This window comes from Cebus imitator, unplaced genomic scaffold, assembly GCF_001604975.1.
Source record: "Cebus imitator isolate Cc_AM_T3 unplaced genomic scaffold, Cebus_imitator-1.0 Scaffold91, whole genome shotgun sequence".
NCBI lineage: Eukaryota > Metazoa > Chordata > Mammalia > Primates > Cebidae > Cebus > Cebus imitator.
This window is the reverse complement of record NW_016107406.1, coordinates 4,144,989-4,159,930: the sequence shown is the minus strand read 5'-3', so window position 1 is coordinate 4,159,930 and position 14,942 is coordinate 4,144,989.

The following is a 14,942-nucleotide window of genomic DNA, read 5'->3' as shown; positions in this document are numbered from 1 at the left end:
GGAGGGGATAGGAAGGGGGAGGGGGAAGGGGGAGAAGATTAATTTATTTTTCATGTGTCTGTAGATTTGTTGTGCTCTGCTGGACTCGGCTGGATTTGGACTCACTCGCCAGCAAGACCTCAGGCCAGGTTTAGTTCTGCTCTATGGTCACTCATTCTGAGACGCAGGCAACATCAGCTACAGCTACCTGGAGCATGCTCACCTCACAGCAGACAGCAGGGGCTCCAGAAGTTAAGCCAAACCACATAAGCACAGCTAAAATCTTTGTTCATGTCACATTCTCTTACCTTCCGCTCACCAAAACAAGCGTCATGGCCAAGTACCTCCGAGGCGTGGTAGGGAAGTATCTGACTCCCACGGAGGTGGAGGAGGGAGAGTGAATCCTGCCATAGACCTACTCTATTGTACTGTATGGGAGCAGGAAGACATGTTGTAGCAAAAGCCCAATTCTGTTACAGCCCAAGGAACATTAGAAAAGTACCTCCATATTGAGACAAACCATTTCCAATACCCCTCCGCTTTTTGCACACTGGGTCTTATATGCCATTCTAAAAGAGATCAGTCTGCGTATTTTTCATCTTTTTATAGATTACCGTGGTAGCTCATGAGTCAGCAGTCAGCTTATAAAGGGCCAGACAGTAAATATTTTTGGCTCTGTGAGCTATATGGTTTCTGTTGCAACGGCTCAACTCTGCCATTGTGGTGCAAAAGCAGCCACAGGCAACACTTAACAAGTGGGGACATAACTGGTTCTAATAATACTTTATTTACAAAAATAGATGGTGGGCCAGATTTGGTCCATGAGTCATAGCTTACCAGTCTTATAATAAACTATAAAGGATATATATGTCTCTTGTTTTCACCACCTATTGCTTCATAGCATACATACACCCCAAATCCTAGTGGCTTAAAGCAATTATTTGATTATCTTATGATTCTGTGCATTGACTGGGTCCATCTGCATGACTTTTCTGCTCTATGTGATGTTTTCTACATCTGAAGGAATCTAGGGTATCAACAGGACTTGAACATTCACCTGTCTGGCACCTCGGCAGAGGTGGGTGATAGGCTGGACTCAGCAAGAACACAAACGACGAAGTCCCAGATGCTGTGCCTCACTCTCATAGCCACCCAGGATTCTCCAGGGTGAAAGTGGGGAAACTACCTGGCCTCTTTAAAGCTTAGGCCCAGAACTGTCATTTCTGCCTATTTCGGGAAAACTCACAAGCCACATTTTCCCTCTGCTCTCACACCATCACAACCATCAGCAGAGAAGACTTCTGTGAACAAATGGGTGCGGCTTTCTCCCCACCACCACAGAAGCCACGAGTTCTGCAGCAGAGAGCAGCTGGATGTCTTCCAGCTCTGTTTCAATACTATCCACCTGGAAAGAGGGTCAGACCTCATAGGTTGAGGGCTCAGTCGCCAAGATGACCTCCCCATAAGACACCAGTCACAAGTCCAGGCCTCTGGAACTTCCAACCAAACTACTTCAAGCTGGGGTTCTCAAGACCCCCCTCTTTGTGTTCAATTAATTTGCTGGAATGGCTTGCAGAATTCAGAGAGGCACTTACTCATGTTTAGTCATTTATTTTAAAGGATATTACAAATAACACAGATAAAGAGATGTGTAGGGTGGAGTATGGGGAAAGGGTGCCAAACTTCCATGTTCTCTGTGGGTGCGCCACCCTCCAGGAACCGCCATGTGTTCAGCTATCCAGAAGCTCCCTGAACCCTGTTCTCTGGGGTTTCTACGGAAGTTTCATGATGTCAGCATTCCTTCCCATACAATATGAGGCAGCGTGGGACCCTCTCTGGAATGAGGGTCTCTTGACTCCATCAGAAAGGTGAGGGAAGATTAGATTCTGTTTCTGGAGGCCTGCCCCTGACACCTAACACACCCAATGTTATAACAAAAGACTGTAACAAGGGCTGTGGGAGTTATGAACCAAGAACTGTGGATGAAAATCTAAATAATGATTTTATGTGTTAAAAAAACATCACACTGTCACATCCTACTGCTAAAGCACCTCATCCTTCATCTGTCGTCTGTGACCCATCTCGTCTGTGCTCTACACTGGCCTGTGTCGGAACACCAACTATCTTACTTCTGGACCTTCAATGTGGTGAAATTCTACGTAATGCTCTACCTTCACACTGCTAAGCAATTTTCTTATCCTATGACACGACAAACACCCTACTCCAAGGACTTTCCTGCCCAGGCAACTGTGCCTTACGCCAGACACAGGTGATCTTCATTAAGGTAATTTAGCATAAAACGCAGGGATTGTCTATGACTTGAGACACTCTGGGCATCCCCTAAATGAGCAGATTGTAAGTAGGTCTCCTCTACCCAACATTGAACTCCACACGCTACGGAGAAGCCCACACAACAGGACTTGGAAGTAGCAGGGGGTACAAGAGGGTAAGCAAATCCCTGAGGCCTGGGCACAATTTTAAATCCAATGCAATTCTGATCAATATAATGCCCACAAGGGATAACCAAAGGGACCCCTTGCTCTCAAAACTGAAAACTCCTTGAAAATCATCATTGTAGATTTCATAATAGAGCTATCACCCCTCTAAGGCCACATGCAATCCTGATCATGCACTAACCAAAATGATAAATTTCTACACTGGACTTCTGTCTGCTTCCATCAGCCCAGCCACTCTTGAAGTGTCTCAGTCATCATTACCTGCCTCTGCCAAAGACCCACCCTAAGTCGTACCAGCAAATGACTGTGTTGACTTTTGCCTCAAGCCACACCATCTATGCCCATTTACTTTCTTGATCATCACTTTCTTCTATCCTGACCTGTCTGCACCCCTGATCTTCATCCTAGTCTCTAGCCCAAGAGTCAGCCTCTAGATCAAGACAGGAAGCTGGAGAAGGCAATAAAAGAAACACCAGATTATCACAGGCACTTTTTCCAGCTCCACACCTAGAACCATGCAAAGGAGATGACCCAGAAAAGAAGTCAGTCATCAGGCTTTGAATGTGAATGTCCCAGAATATTCCACCATACTTTCATTGAGTGAAATGGGGGCTGCCCACTCCATCCCATATTGCATGGAAGGCCTGAGGGATGGTGAGTCAGGACAGACCCCTTCCAGATTATGTACCTTTAGTCCAGCCACTATGCACCTGCACTATATTCCATGTTCTGCGTACCTGCCAGACCACAAATCTGAGCTGTCAACGCCCCAACAGCGCTCATAGCAGGCATCCTGGAACTGATTCTCCCTAATCCCTTTCTGATCTGCTGTTTGTCTTGCAACTGACTCTTGGTTGTATCTCCCATTTATAGTCCTGCTGGCTTGACAGATGAGTGTATTCTCCTGATCTCTCAACTCCCTGCCAAAGGCACTGGCTTGGTCTTACTCATCAGCTCTCATGTTTTTTTATTTTCAGGATAACCCCCGACCCAACATACACACAAAGTGCCTGTGAGGACCCCACTCAGCTCCAATCACATCCACTGGGGCCTCTCTGGGGCAGAGGTAGGGATCGACAGAAGTCAAGTCTTTTTATCCTGAGGACGTGGTCCAAATCAGGGACTCATGGAAGACTGTTGAATAACTTGAGTGATGCATAAGGACCTTGACCTCATAAGCAATTGTCCTTCCAAACAAAGAAAACTGGTCCACAATGAGCTATTTCTGAATGAGTTTGCATAAAGTCCTGGTGAAAAGTGATATCCAGAGGAAGACTAGCCAGACTGAACTACTCAGGAAACAAAGCATCTTTGAGAAATAAAATTAATTAACTGCTTCCAAAGGGAGCAGAAAATAGGAGGTTGGGAAGGGGTGGGAAATTTTATATAAATTTCCAAAGGACTAGGGACTTGAAAGTAAACTAAGGGAATTTCAAGCTCTAAATTAAAAAATGCCTTCCAACATCATGGCTTAGCAGAATGCGATAGGCACTCAAAATTGGGATTTGGTTATGTGTAAAGCAAAGCTCTGACCAAGGAAAACAATAAATTAAATGCATACATCGAGGGGATTTGGGCTTTTTAAAAGTTACTGCACAATATTCTGTGAGGGTGATTTCAGGCTAAACCTTGACAGGGTGAGATTGTGAATATAAAAGTGAGCTTTTGTCAATCAGAAGGCAATTCTGCAGAAATAAGTTTCTAGAGAATAACCGAAGGGGATTTCAAAGATCTAGTTTACATTCCCTGTGTCTCCAGGCCCATTTCCTTGGGATTTAAGAAACCATAAGGATTTTGAGATTGTGAAACAGTCACATGAAACACTGCTTGGCATGGGTCTTATAGTATATGGTGCCCCAGTGAGGGACATTTTATTTCTGTCTGTTCTTTGATCAAATTGCTTTGCCCACCAGCCCACATTCCTCCTCTCCAAGTAACACTTGCCAGCTTGCTAGTGCAGAGAAAATAGTAGTTATATCCCATCTGTCCATCATGACTCTCAGGAGCAAATCAGAAAGGGGTAGGGACATGTCAATAGACGAGGAGGTTCTGGAACCAAGATACACTCATCCTGGGAAGGAAACATTCTGTGAGGGCACATAAAAGTGGTCCTCCAACCAGGAAAGGAGTTCTTCTGCCAGTATCTGCACTAAAAGAAGATTCTATTAACATTAATAACTTTTATTTATCAAGCACTGTGTGAAGAACTTTATATATATATAATCTTAATGTTGCCATTTGATCATAAATATAATTCAACCTCGCGATTTGACTCTAGCAGTTTGTTGATCCTGCTACATCCAAAAATTTAGCAGTCAACACGCTGGAATGACTATCATCTCCTTGGTATGGTGTGTGTGAGTGTGTGTGAGTATGTGTGTGAGTGTGTGTGTGTGTGTGTGTTTGTGCGTACATGCACCTCTCTGCACCTGTATGTAATGTGTCTCCTTCCCTGTCTCCTTCACTCTTTGTGTGGCTGCCTCTGTAAATCTCTCACTTTCCCTGAGTCCAGTCTATGCCTTTCTCTATGTATTTTCCTCTCTGTCTTTGTGTATGTGTATTTGTGAATGTATTCCTTTACATTTCTCTGCTTCGTTATCCAGGCAAGGACAACAACCTGAAAGGCAGTGACCCTCTCTTCCTGTCTCCCTTCTTGTGCTGAAAATCAGCGGAGAAGAGAATCAGTTCTCGGGATCTCACTGAGCCTTTTTCAGAATATCCACCAATCTCCCTCTTCCTTTGCTCCCTGTTTCTCCAGGCTCCCTTCTCTCAGCAAACAACCAGCTCAGTTCCACACTCGTGTGCACACACATACATTCATACACACATGGCTGCATTTCTTACTGACTTTCTATCCTATCCTTCATGTGATAAATAACTGTTAACATTTAGAAAAAGCTGCTATGATCTGAAAGTTTGTGTCCCCCCGAAATTCATACATTGAAATCTAATTCTCAACACAATAGTCTAAGAGATGTGGCCTTTAGCAAGTGACGTAGGTGAATGGGATTTGTGATTAGGTATTCAGAGAGGCCCGAGGGAGCTTGTTTGCCCCTTCTGTCACAAAAAGACACAGCGAGAAGGAGCCATCTATGAGGAATAGGCCCTCACCTGATACCAAATATACCCGCTGTCTGATTGTGGTCTTCCAAGGCCCCAGAACTGTCAGTAATAAACTTCTGTTGTTTATAAATTATCCAGTCTATATTTTGTTTGTTACAAAAAAATCAGAACAGGTTAAGACAAAAGCTAACTACACCCAACCACTGTTTGAGACGCCTAATATTTACCCATTACAATTCCTTATGAGGGTACTAGTATTATCTCTACCCTGCAGATGAGGAAACTGAGGCACGGACAATTTAAATAACTTGTAAAAATTCATACAATAGCAGGAGAAAAGCTGACATTCAAACTCCAGAGTCTACGCCATAAACCACCACACTATCTTGCCTGTGCCTTACCATCAATGATTAGCAGATATTAGTAGAGAGAGCGCTGTGTCCTCGTTATTCTCTAATGAGCTCCCAGAACTCCATGTGTAACAAGCTTCTCTCAAGATCAAACAGTTTTAGTATGCTGAGCAGCACAGAAAATTTGCGGTCATTCTGAAGAGGGACTAACTTCTTTGAATACTGGGGGAAAAAAATCACATTTCCCCTGACTTTGTATTTAGAGAATAATCAAGAAAATGTTCCCCTTTCTGTCTTACTGAATACAATTTATCTGTATCAAACCAGAAAAGAATGTACCTCCAGCTGGAGTTTCTCACAAAGCCTGTCGAGAAGAAAGGTATAGTAATAGATACACAAAGCAGTTGCTTTTTATCTGTGAAGAGCTGGTTTTATATGATTCTTTCATAAAAGTGAAAAATAAGACACTATGTTTATGTGGAGCATACATTTGTCTGCATCACAATAAAAGTGGGGAGTGTGGCCGTCTACTGGGACATCCTAAATCCTTGACTGTTTGCATTTGGTCTGGCCCAGGTGCTCCATTAATAGTGGAAAACCTGCTCTTTCAGCACCTGAAGCATAAACCAAGTGGCCAATTTGGGCTCAAAGTCACTGCATTTGTTATCTGTCCTAAACAGGAGCCCAACCCATACTTTTTGCTCAGCTAAAGAAAGAGAATACTGAAAATTTAGTAAACAGGACAATTGATGATACCTGGCTTTGTGTCAAGCAAAAGCCAGCTTCTGCATTGAAAAGTCCTGACCTTGAAAAGCTGGTTAAAATGGATGATGTGTGGGCTGCTGGCTGGCGAGCCAGCGGGAAGTAGGTCAGCAAAGCTATAGGCTGGCTTCTATCACTCCCAGCCTGAGCTTGTGCGACTCAAAGGGGGAAAAACATTCTCAGACAGAAGAAGAGACTATGTGTGGTTCTGGGCAGTATGTAACATTGACAAAACCATCACCACCAAATGAAATCATCGAGGAGAAGCTGTCAGCCCCGGCCCCATCCAGGAGCAATTTCTGCTCCTTCAATTAATTAGGGCTTGTCTTGTTTTAGTTTTTATTCTAACCACAGAAATAAACTTTGTGGCCCACTTTCTCTAGGCCCCACCATGCTGCCACCTCTTACAGGCTGTCCGCCAGGCATTTAGTGGCCCTGGCTGGGCTGATAGACAGCAGGGACTAATGAGGAAGCCCAAATAGCAAAGAGACTTTGGACAGAGGGCAGAAGCTCTGTGTGATGGAAGTCAAGCCCTGGACCATCCTCTCACCCACCCACCCACCCACCTTCCTCACTTGTTCTTTAAGGAGCTGTAATGCCTCGCTCAAGAGCAAAGCTTCTGGAACCCCCTGTGTTCACTTAGCTGTGTGATTTTGGGTCCATTCCTAACTTTGTGTCTCCATGTACTCACCTGTGAGATGGGAGTAATGAATGTGCCCTCAAGGGGTCGCTGTGTGGAACATTCGTCAGAGCCCCCGGAGGAAGCAGATGGTGCACTCACATTGGGAAAACCCAAGGAGGGTTTCATAAAAGAACTATTGACCAAGGACTGTGGAAAGTGCAGCAAAAGCACAACGGAGGGTGCAGCACCCGGAGGCTAGTAAAGAGGGTGTCATCAGCAGTCCCGAAGAGGCACCCAGAGGAGTGTGGGTATCTGCATCCTAAGAAAGTGGGAGCTCCATGATGTGAGCTATGACCTTCAATGCAGGCATGCAGCCAGCTGGGAGCAACCTGACAGCAAGGGAGGCTTATGAATAAATGCATCAACCGCACTCTCCTCCTTCCCCTGGGGTCTCCATACGTCCCTTCAGCTGAAACCGAAAGAACCCAGCAGACAAGGCAGCCCCTAATGCATTCCATATGGGGCACCCCGCAGCTAGTGGGTCTGCAGGGGCAATCGGGAGACATTGAGCACCAAGAACTCGATGAGGCAAGGTAGTAGATTCCTTAGTGCCGTGCCTGGAACACGCATGCAGTGCACACTAACAGCTTCCTATGTGTTACCAGCAGGGACGCCACACAGGTGAGGCACCCTAGGGAAGGAAAACTGGGGGCTGGGAAGAGACCACTCGGCCTCACCCTCTCCTGGTTCTGAAGTTTCTGCCTCTGTGGAAGAATCTAGAACCTCAGTGTCATCACCCTGCCACTGACTCTGGGACCTTCGGTGAGTCCCTTCCCCCCTCTGGCCTTTGCTTCCTTGTCCGTTAAATTAAGATGTTAGGGGATAAGATGAGTTTAGGTCTGTTTTGGTGTACTGTGCTGTGATTCAAGGAGTTTAGGTATTTTCCGGTCTGATGTGCTGTGATTCAAGCACGTTGTGTGTTTATACCCACAATTTAATTCAATTTGTATCCAGTCAGTCCCGACTGTATTTGTTTGGGGACAGATGAATTGCAGGACTTGGGCAACACAATGGGAATTGTAGGTGCTCTACAAATAAGGTTGAGATGCCTGCTGCAGCCGTTGCCCCTTCCCAGCCTGTTCCAGGGACTCTCCCAGGTTCCTTCCAGCCTCACAGTTTCCCACCCACTTCCTAAGAAGAAGCACGATCTTAAAGTCAGGGCAGGTTGGCGTGAGCTCCCCCAACACTCCTTGACCCCTCTCCCCTGTTGAGCTCACCCTACTCTGAGCATCCGCCCAACGAGTATTTTTTTTTAATTGCCAAATGATACCTTTAGTAAAACTCCACACGTAGCTAGTATGTGCAGCATGGGGAAGAGTTAAGATACTTGGTTCTAGCTAAATTAGGGTCAGACACACTGGGCTAGCACGTTAGCCTATGCTGCAGCTGAAGCCCCTCAGTAGAAGCCAGGGACTCTATAGAAGACAGTTTGAGGAACCCTCCACCCACAGCATCCCTCACGTTCCTCACGACATTCTCCGTCCCTCTGGAGAGTCCCCCCTTCCCTCCTGTGTTCCAAATTAGAGGTCCTCAACTAGTCAATTGCTATCTACAAGGAGATTTTGCAGCCTACATGATAGGAATGGAATCTTACCATCGTAGACTGCTCAGCTGATGATACAGCTTTTCCACACATATTATTCCATCCCCAGAACAAGCCTGTACTTCCCCAACTTCACACCAAAGTAAGCAGCACAACCAGGCCCAGAACTCATTTTTTTTTAACACCAAGTTCACTATTCTCACACCAACAGCTAGCCAGAGACCACAAGCTAAAGACCAGCAGATTTTGTTGGGGTGTCCTGAATGATTTTTTAAATTATTATTTGCATGAGTGCCACCATCTTCTTTTCCTAACACTATCTGAAATCCTCCTCTCTCCTGAGCATTGCCTGCCTCCTCTCCTAAGCTGCCTGTCTCATGCACGATCATAGCCCCCAATGTCTAACCCAGTGTCTGACACTGAAAATGCATGCAGTAAGTGCTTACCTGCTGAATGAAACCCAGAATCCCGCACTCCTATTCTTTTAGGTCATTTACCCACACTAGGTGTCCAGGCTCCCAAAGCTAAAAAATAACCACATTTGACTCAGCAGCAGGTGAATGTCCAGGTTACTTTTCGTTTCTGGGTTAAGGAGGAAAAGTGGGCCAGACCTAGACAGAACAAACTACCTGGCAGTGCATCCTTGCTCAGGGAATGTTAAAGATCCCTGTGTAACAAATTCTGATGAAGGCTGATTCTGCTTTTCATTTTCCCAGGAGTCTTATCCTAAACATCCTGCAATTTCTAGAAGTGTGTGATTCTCTCCCACAAGACTATGAGCTCTTTGGGAAGAAGAATTCTGCCTCGCTGCTTTTTTTCCCTAGAAATGAGAAGTGGATCAGGCAAGGCCCTGCATAACAGGGGCATTGATGAATGCTTTAGATTGGCCAGCAATACAAACCTCAGCACCAGAGTGTGGAATCGTAGAATGTTAGGACCGGAAAGGATTTCGGCAACATCTCAAACTGCTCTGTACAATATGTTAGCCACTAGCTACATGCGGCTATTTAAGAGTATATCCAAATTCACTGAAATTAAATGAAGTTGGAAGGCCTCAGACATGCTAGCCATTTTTCTAGGACTCAAAAGCCACTGTCTAGAGGCTACTGCATGGAAAGGCACAGATATAAGAACATTTCCATCATGGCAGAAAGTCCCTTTGGACAGCACTGAAAAGGATCTCATTTATGATGAGAGAATTGAGTCTCAGAGAAGGAATGTAATTTCCCTTGAGTCACGCAGTGAGTGAGAAACAGAAACGTGAGCTCTGGCTTAGGTCCTTACCCAAGCTTCCTGGTCTCTGCTCAGCATGTTTTTAACCACTACACTGAGTTTAGTGTAGTGAGGGCCTTGCTTAGGGGAGCGGCCACATGTCCTCTTCTTTCAAGGCAGCATGACTCTGGATAGTTAATAAGAAATTATAGGTGCACATGGCAAAGAACAAATGCTAGACCCAGCAAGCAAATGACAGGAAACTGTAGCTTCCCACAGAAAGCTGGAGCACACAGATCTGAAGCAGGCCCCAATCTGGGCTGTCTTTTTTTTTTAAGCTTCTCAAAATTGTTTTCATTTCAATGTTGGAGGTTAATGCCCAAGATGGACACTCTTTTTGAAGAGTCCCTTTTGATTTTAATTTCTTAAAGTCTTCATTTTAACTCCCCGTTTTGTTTATATTATACCCATCCCACAAGTCTTCTTTCTTTCCAGGTAATTTGATCCTTGAAAATGTTCAGAATCCATTTATGCCCACTGCTTTTAATTAAACATTGACGAGCTCTTTCAATGGGGTCTTTTAGGATTTTACATTGTCTTTTCTAAATGTACCTGTCTTTTTCTGAAATTACATCCAATCAAGTTCTCAAAAATGTATTTCTTAATCTTAAATAGCTGGGAGTGAGTTTTGGCAACAGCTCAAGAAAACCTACAAAAGGGAAGAAGTCGGCTCTACCCCTCTCTCCTGCATAGGAGCAGGGTTCATAGTACAGGGTCTACACACATAGACCTCAGGACATTTAACATCCAACTGAGGCCTGTAAACCCAGGGTAGAGATTCCATATCTGAAAGAAGGCTCCACGACTTGTCACAGAAATGGTGACAGTTTCTACCTGTTTTTATTAAAGCCACATCATGTCACACCTGTAACACCAGCATTTTGGGAGGCTGAGGCGGGCAGATCATGAGGTTGGGAGTTCAAGACCAGCCTGGCCAACTTGGTGAAACCCTGTGTCTACTAAAAATACAAAAATTGGCTGGGCATATTGGCACATGTCTGTAATCCTAGCTACTCAAGAGGCTGAGGCAGGAGAATTGCTTGAACCAGAGAAGCAGAGATTGCAGTGAGCTGAGATCACATTACTGCACTCCTGCCTGGGTGACAGAGCAAGACCACATCTCAAAAAAACAAAAGAAGCCATGGATGCAAAGAAACAGGGCATTTGCTCTCGATGGCGCAGACTTCCAGCAGGAATTTGTGCCACAAGCAAACAGGCCAACAAATGACGATGAGCCTGGCCCCCAGAGTCAGCTTGTTCAACAGCAGACCTGGGGGGAGCTGAAAAGGGTGGGAATTAGTATTCAAGCTCCCAAAGTTCTCCAGCTCCCAAATCAAATCATCCAATTAGGCTGCAGACATCTTCAAAATCTGCAGAGGAGACCCTCCTGATGGACAAATGTAGAAGAGGGATAGAGTATTTAGGAAAATTCCACTGATGAGTCATACTTTTTCTGGTATGTCTCCTAGGGTTTCTGAAGATTTCATTATCCTCATAAGTGAAATTCTTAAAATTACTGAAAGAGGTGCTTATTGAAACCTATAGCTCTCCATCCCTTGGCAGGCTTTGATTTGAAACATTCAAAACACATCCAACAGGCTCTTCTTCCCTGAAGACAGGGGCTTTAATGTTTAAAAAAAAAGAAAGAAGAAGAAAGAAAAGAGAAAAGCAGGTCTCCTTACACCAGCCAGTTCCCTCCTCTTAAAGAAAAATGTTGCCTAAATATTAAGGTTCTGAAGCCAAAAGAGAGTAGCAACCTTTAAAAGTGCGGCCTGCTCTTTGTTCCTAACGAACAAAGAAACACAACTCCCGTAACCTGGAGCCATGTGTGCACACAATTTCAGAGCGAGGACGGAAGCTGTAATCTAGGCCAACTTCTTTATACAGCAAATGAGGAAACTGAGGCCCAGAGAGGTTCAAGAATTTTAATAGCAAGCAGGTGCTGAGGCAATACTTGGGCCAGGTGTCCAGAGTCCAAATCTCTTTGAACAAAAGTAAAAGAAATCATTCTATTACACAGAGTAAGGAGAGAGCCATTTAAAGGTGGAAAATTAACACAAGTTCCTTACCCTCCCAGCTCAGCCATGGATCTATACAATCAAGGGTCACTTTCAGACAAAAATATAAACTAATTAAAGAAGCAGCACACAGGAGTGTAGTGGGGAGAGGATTCGCCCTTTATATTCCTTGACTGATGGAAATAAAAGTCCCTGCCTACCTCATAGGGAGTGAAAATGCAGTCATGCTGGTGGAAGGACTCTGGAACCACACAGCGCTAGGAAAATGGAAGTGATGGCAATTCTAGTGGACCTTGCAGGAGTGTCGGGAGCCAGCAGCCTCTTCCAGACGCTGCCTGTATCCTGTATAATGTGCCATCTACAGGCAGCATCCCTGCCCACCCTCCCTTGTCCATCTACTAGGAATGACTACCACGCTGGTGGGTCGGGTTGGAACCATGGGGAGCCCAAGCACTTTCTTCTTTCCTCCTGCTTCTTCTCCAGAGTAGGGAGGGATTAAAAACCATGATGCCAGGCCCTGCATCTTTCTCACTGGCCTTGTCTTTTCAAATTGCCTTATTAGTCATGGAGAGTGTTTAGCTATTTCTGTGTGCCCCAGTGTGTGTCCACCTTTGCTTCTCACATTCACACTGAGGCTCTTCTTGGCAGGACTGCCTCGGGACGCTGGAGCACTTCCCACACACAGCTAGCCAGGAGTTCCTGGGAACCTGCTTGTCCCCAGGAGGCCCTTGACCAGTGGTGTGGTGGTACACAGACCCAGTTCCCTTGGATGACTCATAGTGTAACTTACACCCTACAGTGCTTCTATCCATCAGAGTGAAGTCACTTCTGGGACCTTTGGCCTGCGATTGTGCTTGCTCACCTACATCCCTTTCTCTGACCTGAGAGCACCTCCTTAATAAGTCTTTTGCAGGCAAATCCTCTCTTCAGCATCTACTTCTAAGACACCAGACGTAGAACTTTCATCTCCCTTCTCCCCTTTGCAGCTGGCCTGGTGTTTGGGAGGTGCTGCCTAGCGAGGTCTTAAGAAAACAACTCCTCTCCAGAGGCTTAGACACATTGTTGGTTTCTTGTGCATTCCTTGGACTGCTTTTCTATCCAGGATTTTTGTTGTAGTCGATTATTAATGTCTGCTGTGCAATAGGAAGGAGCTGGAGAAGATGTATTAGCCCACATGTGAAGTATCTGCCACCCCTGGCCTAGAGGAAAGGATGCAAGAAGGTCTTTTTATTCTAGGCCTGAAGCCAGCCTCTAGCATAGCCCAAAGGAGTCCAGAGTTTTCTACGTAGTCTACCTCACTAAGAATCCCTGGGTTTATTGTACAACCAGGAACTGACTGTACATTGACCTGAAGTGATTGATCAACTGTGTAGATTCCCCTAGGAATCTGTGGCAGCTGTGGACAGCTTATGGAAGATATGGTATGAGGAGTTCCTGGACCTATCTCATCATGACTACCAAGTGCTGGATTTAGGGGGCTGGAGAGTGGGAAAGACAGGCCCCAGAAAAGCTACTTTGGTGCAGGCAAACTCTGATAGCATCAGCTCAACTTGAAGTTGGGCAAACCTGAAGTTCATACACTGTACAAGTGTCAGAGGTTAGTACCAATCTCAGAATGTGTTTGAACATCAAGCCAGTAGGCAAGTAGCAGAGCTGATATTGGGAAATGCTGCGAGCATAGTCCATCAAGCAAGCTGGTGTCAGGAGTCTGAAAATAGAGGCCAAGTCCTGAGAGTCAGAGACATGGATGTTACCAGAATGACCCTGAGGCTTTCTCACCCACATCGCCTTTTCTTCCTCCTTCGGTTTTATTGAGTTATGACAGACACCCTGTAAAGTGCATGAACCTTACTTAAGTCAACGAGTGAATTTTTACATATTGATGTAACATTTCCATCAACCTCAGAAGGCTTCTCCTTACCCCTTCCTAGTCCACTCCCTTTGCCACAGTTCTGCTTCTATCACCATAAACCAGCTTTGGCTGCTCTTAGATGTCACAGGAATGGAATGCTGTAAGATAGATTCTTTTGTATCTATTTTCTTTTGCTGCACATTACATCTGGGAGATTCATCTATGTTGTTGCATGTATAAGTAGAATATAAGTAATTCGTTCTTTTTTGTTGTCAGGCACTAGTCCACTATATCCAATCTACTTGTCCACTTGGTTAGATCTTATTTAATGAATGTAAGTAAGATCCCAATATCTTACTATAATGAATCAAACTGCCATGAACATGTTTGTACATGTATTTTGATGGACATGTGTGTTCCCTTTCCTTGGTGAAAGCCTTCAGAGTAGAATGACTGGGTCACAGAGGAGACATATATTTACCTCTAGGTGGTGCTGTCATGTAATTTTCTAAAATAATTGTATCAATTTACGCTCCTACCACCTATGTATAAGAGTTCTACTTGACCCACAGCTTTGTCAACTCTTAGTATTAGCAGTCTTCTTAGCCCACTAGGGTAGTAGAATCTCACTGTGGCTTTAATTTTCATTTCTTACCTAGGGTGCCCAAAAGCAGGCTATCTCTTCCATGGTATTTTAAAGTTTCTACTTTGCCTGACACAGACAGTCACTCCGATCCCATGGGCTAACCCTAGCCCTTAGAACAGAGACAGATAAGCAGTATGATAAGCAGATCTTACTGTAGAACATTCAGGAAACTTTTGGCCATTGGACTCTGACACATCACTAACCTCAGCAGCCACTCTCTGTCTCAGAGTCTCCTCCCGCTAAGGTGAAACTTCCACATGCTTCTCCAGATCAAACTTCAACCATGTGTTCATCTCCCCCAGCAGAGCTGAGGAGGCCA